The sequence below is a fragment of the Dermacentor andersoni genome, chromosome 6 (assembly GCF_023375885.2).
Source record: "Dermacentor andersoni chromosome 6, qqDerAnde1_hic_scaffold, whole genome shotgun sequence".
NCBI classification, from domain to species: domain Eukaryota; kingdom Metazoa; phylum Arthropoda; class Arachnida; order Ixodida; family Ixodidae; genus Dermacentor; species Dermacentor andersoni.
In genome coordinates, this window is record NC_092819.1 from 68,234,194 (window position 1) to 68,246,502 (window position 12,309).

Consider the following 12,309-nt stretch of genomic DNA (forward strand, 5'->3'; position numbering starts at 1 on the left):
TGACGACTAGGAATGGGCGTCCGTACAAGTACGAGCGAAATCGCTGAACTGCAAAGATTACAGCGAGGCATTCTTGCTCTGTCACCGTGTAGTTTCGTTCAGGTTTGCTTAATGAGCGGCTTGCATAAGCAATCACGTGCTGACGGTCGTCCTACCGTTGGACCAAGACGGCACCCAGACCGACGCTACTAGCATCTGTGTGGATTTCTGTCGGCGCAGTAGGATTGAAGTGGCGAAGGATAGGTCGGGAGGTCAGCAGGAACTTCAACTGACGAAATGCAGACTCGCACTCGGGTGTCCACTCAAACCGTGCGTCTTTATGTAGCAGACTTGTCAGAGGATAAGCGATGTCAGCAAAACCAGGAATAAATCGACGAAAGTAAGAGAAAAGACCCAGAAAACTGCGAAGTTGCTTCACTGACTGCGGTGCACTGAATGCCTCAACGGCTGCCGTCTAGAGGGGATCAGGCCGGATACCGTCTTTGTCAACAAGATGACCCAGCACAAGGGTTTGACGGTCACCAAAGTTACATTTCCTGGAGTTCAGAACCAGGCCGGCGTTTTTGATGCAGTCGAGGACAATATCCACGCGCGTATTGTGCTCATTAAATGTGCGCCCGAATATAACAACGTCGTCAAGATAGCACATGCAGATGTTCCATTTTAACCCACGCAGAATAGTGTCCATGAACCTTTCAAAGGTTGCTGGAGCGTTGCACAACCCAAATGGCATCACATTGAATTCGAATAATCCATCCGGGGTTATGAAGGCTGTTTCTCCTTGTCTGCCGGGTGTATCGGGATTGGCCAATATCCTGAGCGCAGGTCCACTGAAGAAAAATAAGAGGCCGAATGAAGGCAATCAATTGCATCATCAATCCAGGGCTGCGGGTAGACAGCGTTCTTAGTCACGGAGTTTAATCTTCGATAGTCGACGCAAAATCTCCAGTTACCGTCTTTCTTTCTGACGAGTATGACCGGAGCTGCCCAAGGGCTCGAGGACTCTTATTATTCGATTTTTCATGTCACTCACTTGTTCCCCGATTATCTTGTGCTCGTTAGGCGACACGCGATAAGGCTTTTGCCTGATCGGGCGCGCAGATCCTGTATCGATAATATGGCGTGTTCGAGACTCGGGAATCGAGAACGCTTTGTCCGGCTGCGCAAAGTCAAACACTGACAGATTCTTAGATTCTCCCTTGTGCTGAGGGACTTGCTTATCATAGACAGAAGCTTTTTATCTGAGACGTGGCGAACGTCAGCAGGTTCACACGGCGGGTCTGTTAGTACGGCTACGGATGAAGACGTGTATTCTGTAAAGGAGGCGAGTTTCAAGCCGTCTGGAAGCAGGACGGGTTCTGCCGAGCAGTTGGCCGTCCACAAGCCAGCACGCCCGTTGCCGATGGATACCACACGACTCTCCGCTCACTCCACAAAACGTTGCAGCCTGGTCCCACGGAAATACAACTTTGCGCCCCAACCGACATTTAAAACCGAGACTCATTACGGACACAGTTGCTCCGGTATCCACTAAAGCCATTGTAGAAACACCATCAACAAGTACATGCACTTTGTTCTTAATCATAGCAACTGCAGGGGGCATTTCTGTCGATAGCACGTGTCGAGCGACCTCACCCCCATCGGCCGCGCTAGCTAGTTTTCCGGTTGTGAAGGCGAGGCGGAGCGGCGCACTGACGATGGAGATTGACGTAAACGCGGTGCACGAGATGTTGGCGGTGGCGTCAAACTCGTGTCAGATGCCGGCGAGCGGCTCCGAAAGCTTCTCTGCCAGTAATCGTTGCCGGGAGGGACGCCAGCTGACCAAGAGGTGGTGTACGGCTGTTGAATTGTCCTCGTAGGAGGTGTGGTCCTTGTTGAAGACCCCGATCGACCATTCCACGTTGTTGGGTGACGATTGCAAAATCTTGCTATGTGGCCCGCGACACCGCATTGGAAACACACCGGCAGATGCCGCAAATTTCGATGTTCTTCCATGTAGTCACGCATGTTGCTGTCGACTGCATAGGCAGCAGGTGGGTCACATTCATCGTGGCTAGGCATCGGCCGCCGGGAAGCGTGCGTGCGGCGAGGACGTTGGTCGTAGTCATGATCTTGATAGCTGATGGTCCCTCTCGTTTGTGGGGTAGACCTATACTCCACGGTCGCTGAATGAACCGTGGGTTCCCATACGGTCGAAACGGCCGTGTCTCTCATCTCGTGTGGTAAGTACGCACCAGTGATGCCGGGTGTGCAACGGTACATCTCTTCCCGATGGAGCAACTCTTCGCGAACAATCTGCCGTATTGTTGATGGAAGGTCAACACACGAGCTCGGGTGTACACTTGCCACCGTTGTGACATTAGCCAGGCGACCAAACTTCGGTATTATCCGTCGCATCTTCAGCGTCTCAAAGGTCCTGCAGTGGCGAATGATGTCAGACACGGAATCCAAGCTTTCCTTGCCGATCAAAAAATTGTAGACGTCTTCGGCTATTCCTTTCAACAAATGTCCAACTTTGTCATCTTCGGACATTGGAGAGTTGACTATTTTACACAGTTTCAGCACTTCTTCGATATAAGTCGTACAGGTCTCGCCGGAAATATGAGCTCTTTGCGAAAGCGTCTGTTCAACGCGTTTCTTTTTTTTGCGCTAGAGTCTCCAAAACACGCTCTGAGCTCCTGGAAGAAAAGCTCCCATGAAGTGAGCGTGTCTTCGTGATTCTCATACCAGACGAGCGCTGTGTCGGTAAGGGAAAACACAACATTGGACAACTGTGCGGTCCAGTTCCAACCGTTAGAGCGGCTCACCCTTCGGTAGTTCGTCAGCCACTCGTCGACATCTTCTCCGGCTTTTCCTCCGAAAGAGAGTGGCACCCGGTAGTATTGCCACGGAACGCCAGGTGCTGGCCTTGAAGCCGCGTCAGATCCTTCGGCAATCTGGCAGGCGTCAGGTGAGCGTGGCGGAAGTCCGGCAAGTCGACGGCTTCGGCGAAGTTGTAGCAGCGTAGGCTCCGTGGTTACGAGGTGTACCCCGCACCTCCACCAATTTGTTACAAGCACGGGGAAAAGGGGTTTGTTTAGGCGTGCGAAAGCAGGAACGGTAGGCTACGAACAACAGGAATGACCGCTGCACAGTCTTCGTTTTTCTCTTCCCCTCTCTTCTTGATCCCCGCGTCCCTTTTACGCGCTTGGACGTAACAATATTTTCAATGAATGCCTTGAACGATGAATGACTGGAGTGGTGCACCGCTTTAGCAGGTAGATGATTCCAGTCTTTCGCTGTTTGAACGAAGAAAGAGTTAAGATGAGCGGAGGTGCGAGCTGGAGGAGGATAAACAGCCTTTGAATGGCTATGACGGGATGAAGTGCGATGCGCAGGCGTGATGTCGGTCTGATGAAGTAGTGAGTGATAAAATTTGTAAAAGAGGCACAGTCTTGCTGTAGGCGGGGGTGAATAAATGTACCCTGCTGCGCTTGCCGCGGTCGATGTATATAGAACATGGCTAGCCGTGTTCGTTAAGGATCAACATATGGTGTTCCTCGTACGGTGCGTCGGCTTTTTGGGAGGCGGTAGTACGCTATGGAAGGCATCCGGCTATGTATTTAAGCTGTTGCGTGGCACCGCTGTACATAACCTAGATCGGCTGACTAGGCTTGTATGCCCATGGAAAGGTCCGCGAGAGATCCTCCCCCTTGTGAATACCAGGCGGGTTTTCTATAGCTGAAGACGGAGTAACACACTGAAATCGGCAAAACGGCGATCGCCCACAGGAGTACAGGCATGTGGCGTAACTGGGCCGCAGTCTTGTAGCGGAGCCTTTTTCCGCTAAAATTCTCTTTTCACGCATTTCGCCCGGCAGCGTCACGCCGTCTGCGTTATCAACGGGACCAGCCGGCCGTGAACGGTGAAGGACAGCAGTGGCACAAAAACGAACAGCCTAATTTTCTGTGGAAGTTTCGGCAGCGGACTAGCTTACTGAACACAGCAAAGTGTTCAGACAAACTTCGACAAGCAAGAAAGCACAACGTGTAAGGGGGGCGTATTTCAACCGGTGAACTTTACGAGCGCGCCTTTCTGCTCATTTCAAGAAGTGCATTGCATTGCGAGTGATAGTGGCGTCAACGCCCCCTGTAACGTTGGGCGCTGAAAAGAAATGCATTTATTAATATCAATAAAATTAAATAAACTTCTATTTTCTTAACTCGCCACGATTATATAAACTTGACCAGGAATTTTATTTTCGTTGAGTGAATCTAACTGTGTCTAGCTTGAATTAAAGAAACGCTTTTTTCTTTCCCAATGTTTGTTCCCTACAAACATAGTCGCACTTCAATCGCTGCTCCCATAACCCCCCTTGCTGATGTCGGTGACAATCTGTAATGAACCCCTTTTCGCACGAAGCCTCGCGACCTATTTGGATCGACCTTGGGAACTACGTTACGCTAGTATTAATGTTGACCGTTTGCTGCCGCGAGCATCAAAAAAAAAAAAAATACTTTGAAATGAAGTTTACAGACACTGTTTAATTTTTTTAATCTTTCCGGGAAAAACTAAAGATATGTGCGTATAAATTAGGTTATACTTTGCGACTTACTTTTCTTGCGTTACCTAGGGACAGGCCAATGACGCGCCAGTGCATGCTTCATCCGTCAGACACGCGGCCTAAGCGAGCGAGGCCGGCTGGGCATTTAAGCGTTGGCCTGTTTTTATTTTTTGGATTTAGTCTGGCTTTTTTTTTGGGGGGGGGGGGGGGGGGAGGCTCCCGGCATATTTTTGCGTTCCATCTGCACTCCGACACGGCACCACTGTACTACTCAACTATGGCAAGGTGAGAAACTGACAGTCTGCAATGCATTTCGAGCAATTACGCTTATGGCACGGAACCCAGACTTGTGACGCAGTTAGCGAAAAACAGCTCAGCGGTCCTGCCGCAGCTAATTTGAGTTAGTGACTCGTACTGGGAGATGTCTGCCACGCTTTCTATGGGTCCCACATGATTATACCTAATTTCCGTAGTTTTTGGGCGCACACGCCGCGCCTGGTGTGGCGACGCAGTTAGGGAAAAGCAGCTCGGCCGTGTGACGAATTTTTTTTTTTTTTCGCGTGTACTGGGACGAGTTCGTGACGCTTTCTCTGACCCCCCAGCATGATTGTAATTAATTTTGTTTCATTTTGGTATAACTTTGAGGCACACTCGCCGAGCCTGTCGTGACGCAGAGAAAGGCAGCTCGGCCGTGGTTTGACGTGTACTGAATCGTAGTGGGACAAGTTTATGACGCTTCTTATGGCCCCGTGACAACATACATTCTTTCGGTACACGAGCTTGTCGAAAACGCGAGAGCGATTGCGAATTAAGAGTGATAACACGGGTGTATGTTGATTGCGCCGGCAGAACGCGCAAAAGATAACGCCAATGAGCTGAAACACCGGGAACCTAGTTCGATAATTCTGCTTTCTGAGCGACTGAAGTCGGGCTTTGCACCCAGCCACTTGTCGTGAGTGCGAGTAGAGGGAATTCTGCGGGCATCCAGCATGGTCTGTTTGAGAGCCTGTGTTGTGGCCGCCTCTGTGTATACGTAGCGTACTATCGCGTCGGTTGAAGCCAAGTTCTTCTGGAAACGCTCAGTAGCCCGTTTATTTGTGCTCTTAAAGTGCAGAATCAAATAAGGCCCTGGAATGGGGGAATGCTTGGAAATCGGATGTTTTCGCGATAAGTACGCCATTGTTCGGGATGAGTCGCTTATGCTCTACGCCATATATGTAAAAGCGAATTGTTCTTGTTCGTAATGCCGCCGATTCATCACTTTCGCACGTTTCGCCTCTATACACATTATTCCTATAAGGTGCTAATACCAAAATGACACATGCTTGTAATTTACCTTTTTCAGCTGACGTCGTCCGGTGGAGCTTCGTACGGGAACTACAGCTGCTCACCTGGTGCTTCAACGATGGATGCAATGTTGGATCAATGCATAAAAAGTCCGGAACGAGCATTTGTATCTAGAGTAAAATATAAACATTTCCTCATTTCACAAGGTGTCTTGCGTCTTCTTTATGAAATCGCACGTTGCACATAACCTATGGGGGTTTGTGAAGACCGTTCGCACTCATCTATAATAAAACAATTTCGCACCAAGACGGGGCGCGGGTGAGCATTAGAAGGAAAAAAAAAAAAATGCCGCGGCGACCAGCGTTGCTGGCGTAACACGTTCCAGTTACCGTTCAAAATGCGCGCGCCCAAATCCGAAACTTGGAGGTGTTCTTCAGGTATTAACGTCAGTCGCTTGGTGCGCCGCAGTCAGTTCGACCGCTGGGCTCTATCGGAGTGTCCGCTCTTGTTGAATCCTTTCTCTATCTTGGAACCTTTGACGAGTGACGTATAAAAGCCGTCGCGCTTGACCTGCTGATCAGATTGCGACAATCGGCGGCTGGGTCCGCCGCTGATCATTGTGCTTGGAGTGTAGCTTGCTTTCATTTATTTATTTATTTTCGATACCCTCAATACCCGAGGCATTGCAGAGGGCAGTGGGTGACAACATATAACCAAAGAAAAGAACAGAATGAAACGTGCAGCGTTATACAGTATTAGCGACAAATTGTAAAAGTGAAATTAAATATAACAGAATGACACTAAAACAAATATAACTGAATTGAAGAGAAATAAACTGAGCATGTTATACAATACTAGTGCCAAAATAGCGTAAGATAAATTTGGGAAAGGGAGAAAAGAACAGGAGAAAGAAAAAAGAAACCGTGAAAAAGCGAAAGAAATTGCAGGCATCGCGACGCATATATGAAGAAAAATACAGGAGTGGGGAGGAGCGATACACGATATGATTAAGCCGGGCTATCACAATGTAGGTGCGCAAATTAAGAATGAAAAAAGAGAATAATCAGAAATGGAAACATTGTTGTCAGGTAGGTGGTCCCAAAAGTTTAATGTGTGTGGTATGGAGGAAAAATAAAATGTGTTTGTGTTGCAAAAAATACATTTAACTTTGTGTTTATGGTCAATCTGTGATGAGCAATAAGTGGGTGGCAGGATAAGATCGGTACGTAGTGATGAATGATGGAAGACCTCATGAAAGAGGCAAAGGCGGGAATACTTATGACGCAGTGTCAGAAATGGCAGTGATAGAGTTTGTTTCATTGCTGTTATACTTGTTGTACGATGGTAATTAGAAAGAATGAATAATGCGGCGTTATTCTGAATTATTTCTAGAGACTTAATTACATTTCCGTGATGAGGGTTTCAGATCACAGCGGCGTATTCTAACTTTGAGCGCACAAGAGTTTTGTAGAGAATCATTTTGAGGGGAGGTGGGGCTTTATTGAAGTTATGTCGTAAGTATCCTAATGTGCCGTTAGTACTGTTACTGCTTAAATTAGTATGAGTATTTCAGGTTACATAGTATGCAACAGTAACCCCGAAGTACCAGTATGATGATACATGGTCGAGTTCGATGCCGCCTAGGTTGTACGTTGAGAAGCTATCGTACTGCCGAGAGACAGTCATTAGTTAGCATTTGCTAGGATTTGAATTCACGAGCCAGTTATCGCAAAAACTTGCCATGTTATTTAAGTCTGTATGCAACCTATTTTTATCGTCATTGTTAGCCATTTCCTTGTAAAGTGCACAGTCACCGGCATACAAATGCACAGAAGAAGAAACGCCGTTAGGCAAATCGGTAATATATATTATAAACAAAAGTGGGTATAAAACTGAAACCTGTGGTACTCCCGATGTTACATTCATTTCAGGTGAGTAATGACCATTAAGTGTGACGTACTGGAGGCGGTTTGTTATGAAGCATTCGAGCTAAAACAGTATGTTAGAGTAGAGATTGAGTGAGGAGACTTTAAACATCAGTAAGGCGTGATTAACTTTTTCAAAGGCCTTCGCAAAGTAAAAAAAATGCCGTCTGTCTTGAAGTTTGCCTAGTATAGCAAGCAAATGTTGAGTGAACAGAACTAACTGGGTTTCACAGGAAAATGTACGCCTAAAACCATGTTGGCCCGATGCAAAGAATGAATTAGATCCTAAAAATTTAGCTTCATGCGAGTACAATATTTGTTCCATAATTTTACACGGAATGCTTGTTAATGAAATGGGCCAGTAGCTGAGAGCGCAGTGTTTATTGTCAGACTCACGTATTGGAACCACCTTACCGATTTTCCAATCGAACGACAAGATTCTTCGATCAAGAGACTGCTGAAAGATATTGTGCAGAAAGAGAGAAGAATATGGGCCTGTCGGTTTGAGAAACTTCGCGTTACCACATGGCGAGGACGTTTTTAAGGAATTTATTAAATTCACAATTCCAGCAGATTCAAAAATTGCAGAGAACATCGGATAACATTCACGACACCCGACTGTGTCAACAAGCACCGTAGTTTCTCCGGAAAATTGGCGGGAAAAATATTGCTAAATGAAAGTGCACATTCAGATGCTGTTAGGAGTTCACCAGACTCATCGTTGATTGAAAGTTGGATACTTTCATTAGGATTGATTACGTTCCAAAATTGCTTTGGGTTCCTTGATGATAGCTCAGGCAATGCATGGTTATGAAAATTATTCTTAGCAGGATATACAGCTTCCGTGTACTCTGCTTCTGTATTGTAATACGCTTCCCAGCAATCTGAAGTGTTTTGCAACTTGGCCATGCGGAAAAGCCCTTTTTTTCTTATTACACAAACTTTTCAGATTCGCATTATACCATGGAGTTTTTTTGTTTTTTTTTTTTTTGCTTCGTCCACGCTGAAGGGGCACATGCGCTTTAGTGAGATCAGAGACTAGGTTTCTGAAAAAATGCCAGTTTTCTTTTACGCTATGCTTATCAACATTCGAACAAAAAGTATCTAAGTACTGAGATATTTATTGGTTAATAGCGACAAAATGTGCTTTGCTATAGTGCCGGATATATTTGTCTTCCTTAGTTCCACGCGAAAATGACATAGTAATATCGAAATGTAGCAACAAATGGTCACTCAGACACGGAAGATAGGTAATTGGCGATATGAGGTCATGGTGGGTTGTCGAAACCAAGTTTAAGGTATTCATTAGTTATTCGGGTAGGTTTGGTTACAACCTGCGTGAACTTAAACCAATCACAGAAATCCAAGAAATGTTGAGATTGCGTTGAAAAGGGGTGGAGCAAAGGAACGCCAGTCTACCAGCTAATGCTAGGAAAGTTCAAATCGCCAAAAATATTATAGGTGATGAAGGGTACCGAGTTACGACAAAACCGAGAAGGTCATGCAATTCATCGACGAATGACGACGCATAGTTTGGAGGGCGATAGCATACGCCTAGAATAATCATTGTGTGCTTACTTGCTATTCCTACCCATACCGTTTGCAGAGCGTATGCAGCTTTTACTTGAGAGGAAGGAATTGTTAGAGATACCGCTATCAACACGCCCCCACCATGCCTACCTTATCTATCGCAGCGATACGCGCCATGAGTGCTATCAGTCTGAAAGATTTCTGTACTTTCCACACTTCAGTTGAGCCATGTCTCGGTCAGCATGAATACATTTGCATTCATCGAGAAAACAACAGAGTTTAGCTGATTCCGGCGTTTAATAACGCTTCTTACGTTGGAAAAAAGAACAGGAAATTTGAAAACTACAGAAACTTGATTACCCCTACCCCCTGCTGATTGTTACTTGTGAGAATGTTTGGAATGAGCAGAAGGCGGACTATTTTTGCGGCTGCGAGTGCTAGTAGCGGGCCGATTGCTACTATCAGACTGCTTATCTTGATCGATACTATCATTTGAAGCGGGAGGTTTATTCTTATGCGTTTGCTTCATCTGCGTGCCATGAATTGAGCTGCCATACATGTAACAGGTGTTACCTACATACAACTTATCATGCCGAACCGCGAAGGGTGGCGACTCGGGCAATGAATTTGCAAACTCGAATAGTTTTTTCCGGGCATGTCTTGTGGATAGTGAAAAATATTCGGTAACGGTAACATTCCTACATTTAAACTTTGACCGCTGTGAAAGGACTTGCTGCAGGGACTTAAAACGACTAAACTTGAGTATAACGGGTCGGCACCTATTTTCTTGGTAGGTGGCGAATCGGTGCGCATGTTCAATAATATCGTCGGTTAGATTCGGGTCGATATAATGCATCTTTAGGCTTACAATTCCTTTTCTCAGTTTGTGCCCATGATTCCTTGCTGTCCGGAACACCATGAAAAATGAGGTTACGACAACACCATGAAAAAGGAGGTCATCACGACGAGCTCTGTCTTCGATGTGGTCAAGGCGTGAGCTGATAGCATCGCCTTTGTGTTCTATGCCTTTCACTGCCTCTTGTGCAAGATTAAGCCTTTTGTTCATATCACCAATTCCTTCACATTGGGCCTGAACTTTTAATATTCGCAGGTTAATTGAAACAAATTTTTATTGAAACGATTTCTGTGCTGTTGCGACATTGGCCGCAATTTCAGCTTGACCATGGGTCAACCTACTCGTCTCAGCCTTTAGTTCCTTTAACATCGTTGGCACTTCATTTTGCCACTCAACAGGACCCGGGTTGCTTTCGACATCCCCACAACACAACGGTTTGCAAAATAAATGAACATATTCATCACATGCGCTACACAGTGCATGGAGGCACGGGAATAACAAAGTATATCTGTTGCTAGAACGCTTAGCGAATAGGGAACATGTGTTACTAACCTGCACGAAGTAGAAAAGCCGCACGAAGCGAAAATGAGCCATGATGCCACAGGCGCTCTTCTCGGGCCCGCTGAAGCGAGGTTCCGATGCTGGTTAAAGCTTGCGCAGGGACTGCTTGCTTTGTCGATGGGACTGTCCTGGTCCAGTGGAGCGATGTGTCTCGAAGGCAACCTTTGAAATTCACAGGTTGGCGTGACTCGTTCCCACAGTCGCTATCTTCCGGCAAGGGGCAATTCGAAAGTTTTTGCGTGTGTGGCATATAGATGGTTGATACGTCAGAGCATTGGTATGTAGCGAGACAGGGCACAGCCTGCACGAAGTAGAAAAGGCGCACGAAGCAAAAATTAACCATGATGCAACAGGCACTCTACCCGTGCCCACTCTATGTCCACTCGGCACAGATTCGCCGAATAAAAAGTTAGTTAGGCTCTTGACTGCTTTCATCATCATCATCATCATCATCATCATCATCATCATCAGCCTGGTTACGCCCCCTGCAGGGCAAAGGCCTCTCCCATACATCTCCAGCTACCCCGGTCATGTACTGATTGTGGCCAAGTTGTTCCTGCAAACTTCTTAGTCTCATCCGCCCACCTAACTTTCTGCCGCCCTCTGCTACGCTTCCCTTCCCTTGGAATCCATTCTGTAACTCTTAATGACCATCGGTTATCTTCCCTCCTCATTACGTGTCCTGCCCAGGCCCATTTCTTTTGCTTGATTGCAACAAAGATATCATTAACTCGCGTTTGTTCCCTCACCCAATCTGCTCTTTTCTTATCCCTTAACGTTACACCTATCACTCTTCTTTCCATAGCTCGTTGCGTCGTCCTCAATTTAAGTAGAACCTTTTCGTAAGCCTCCAAGTTTCTGCCCCGTACGTGAGTACTGGTAAGATACAGCTGTTATAAACTTTTCTCTTGAGGGATAATGGCAACTTGCTGTTCATGATCTGAGAATGCCTGCCAAACGCACCCCAGCCAATTCTTATTCTTCTGATTATTTCATTCTCATGATCCGGATCCGCAGTCACTACCTGTCCTAAGTAGATGTATTCCCTTACCACTTCCAGTGCCTCACTACCTATCGTAAACTGCTGTTCTCTTCCGAGACTGTTAAACATTACTTTAGTTTTCTGCAGATTAATTTTTAGACCCACCCTCCGGCTTTGCCTCTCCAGGTCAGTGAGCATGCATTGCAGTTGGTCCCCTGAGTTACTAAGCAAGGCAATATCATCAGCGAATCGCAAGTTGCTAAGGTATTCTCCATTAACTCTTATCCCCAATTCTTCCCAATCCATATCTCGGGATACCTCCTGTAAACACGCGGTGAATAGCATTGGTGAAATCGTATCTCCCTGTCTGACGCATTTCTTTATTGGGATTTCGTTGCTTTCTTTATCGAGGACTACGGTGGCTGTGGAGCCGCTATAGATATCTTTCAGTATTTTTACATACGGCTCGTCTACACCCTGATTCCGCAATGCCTCCATGACTGCTGAGGTTTCGACTGAATCAAACGCTTTCTCGTAATCAATGAAAGCTATATATAAAGGTTGATTATATTCCGCACATTTTTCTATCACCTGATTGATAGTGTGAATATGGTCTATTGTTGAG

At 46.3% G+C, this 12,309-nt stretch overlaps 1 protein-coding gene across 1 annotated transcript in view; it reads left to right on the top strand.

The window, feature by feature from the left end:
• The window catches only part of LOC129382436 (uncharacterized), a 31,940-nt gene extending 25,552 nt beyond the window's left edge, over positions 1–6,388 (top strand). The window contains exon 4 of the transcript XR_011894922.1: positions 5,889–6,388. The gene's annotated coding sequence lies outside the window, so the exon portion shown is untranslated. The remainder of the gene's footprint in view (positions 1–5,888) is intronic.
• Positions 6,389–12,309: the final 5,921 nt, after the last annotated feature.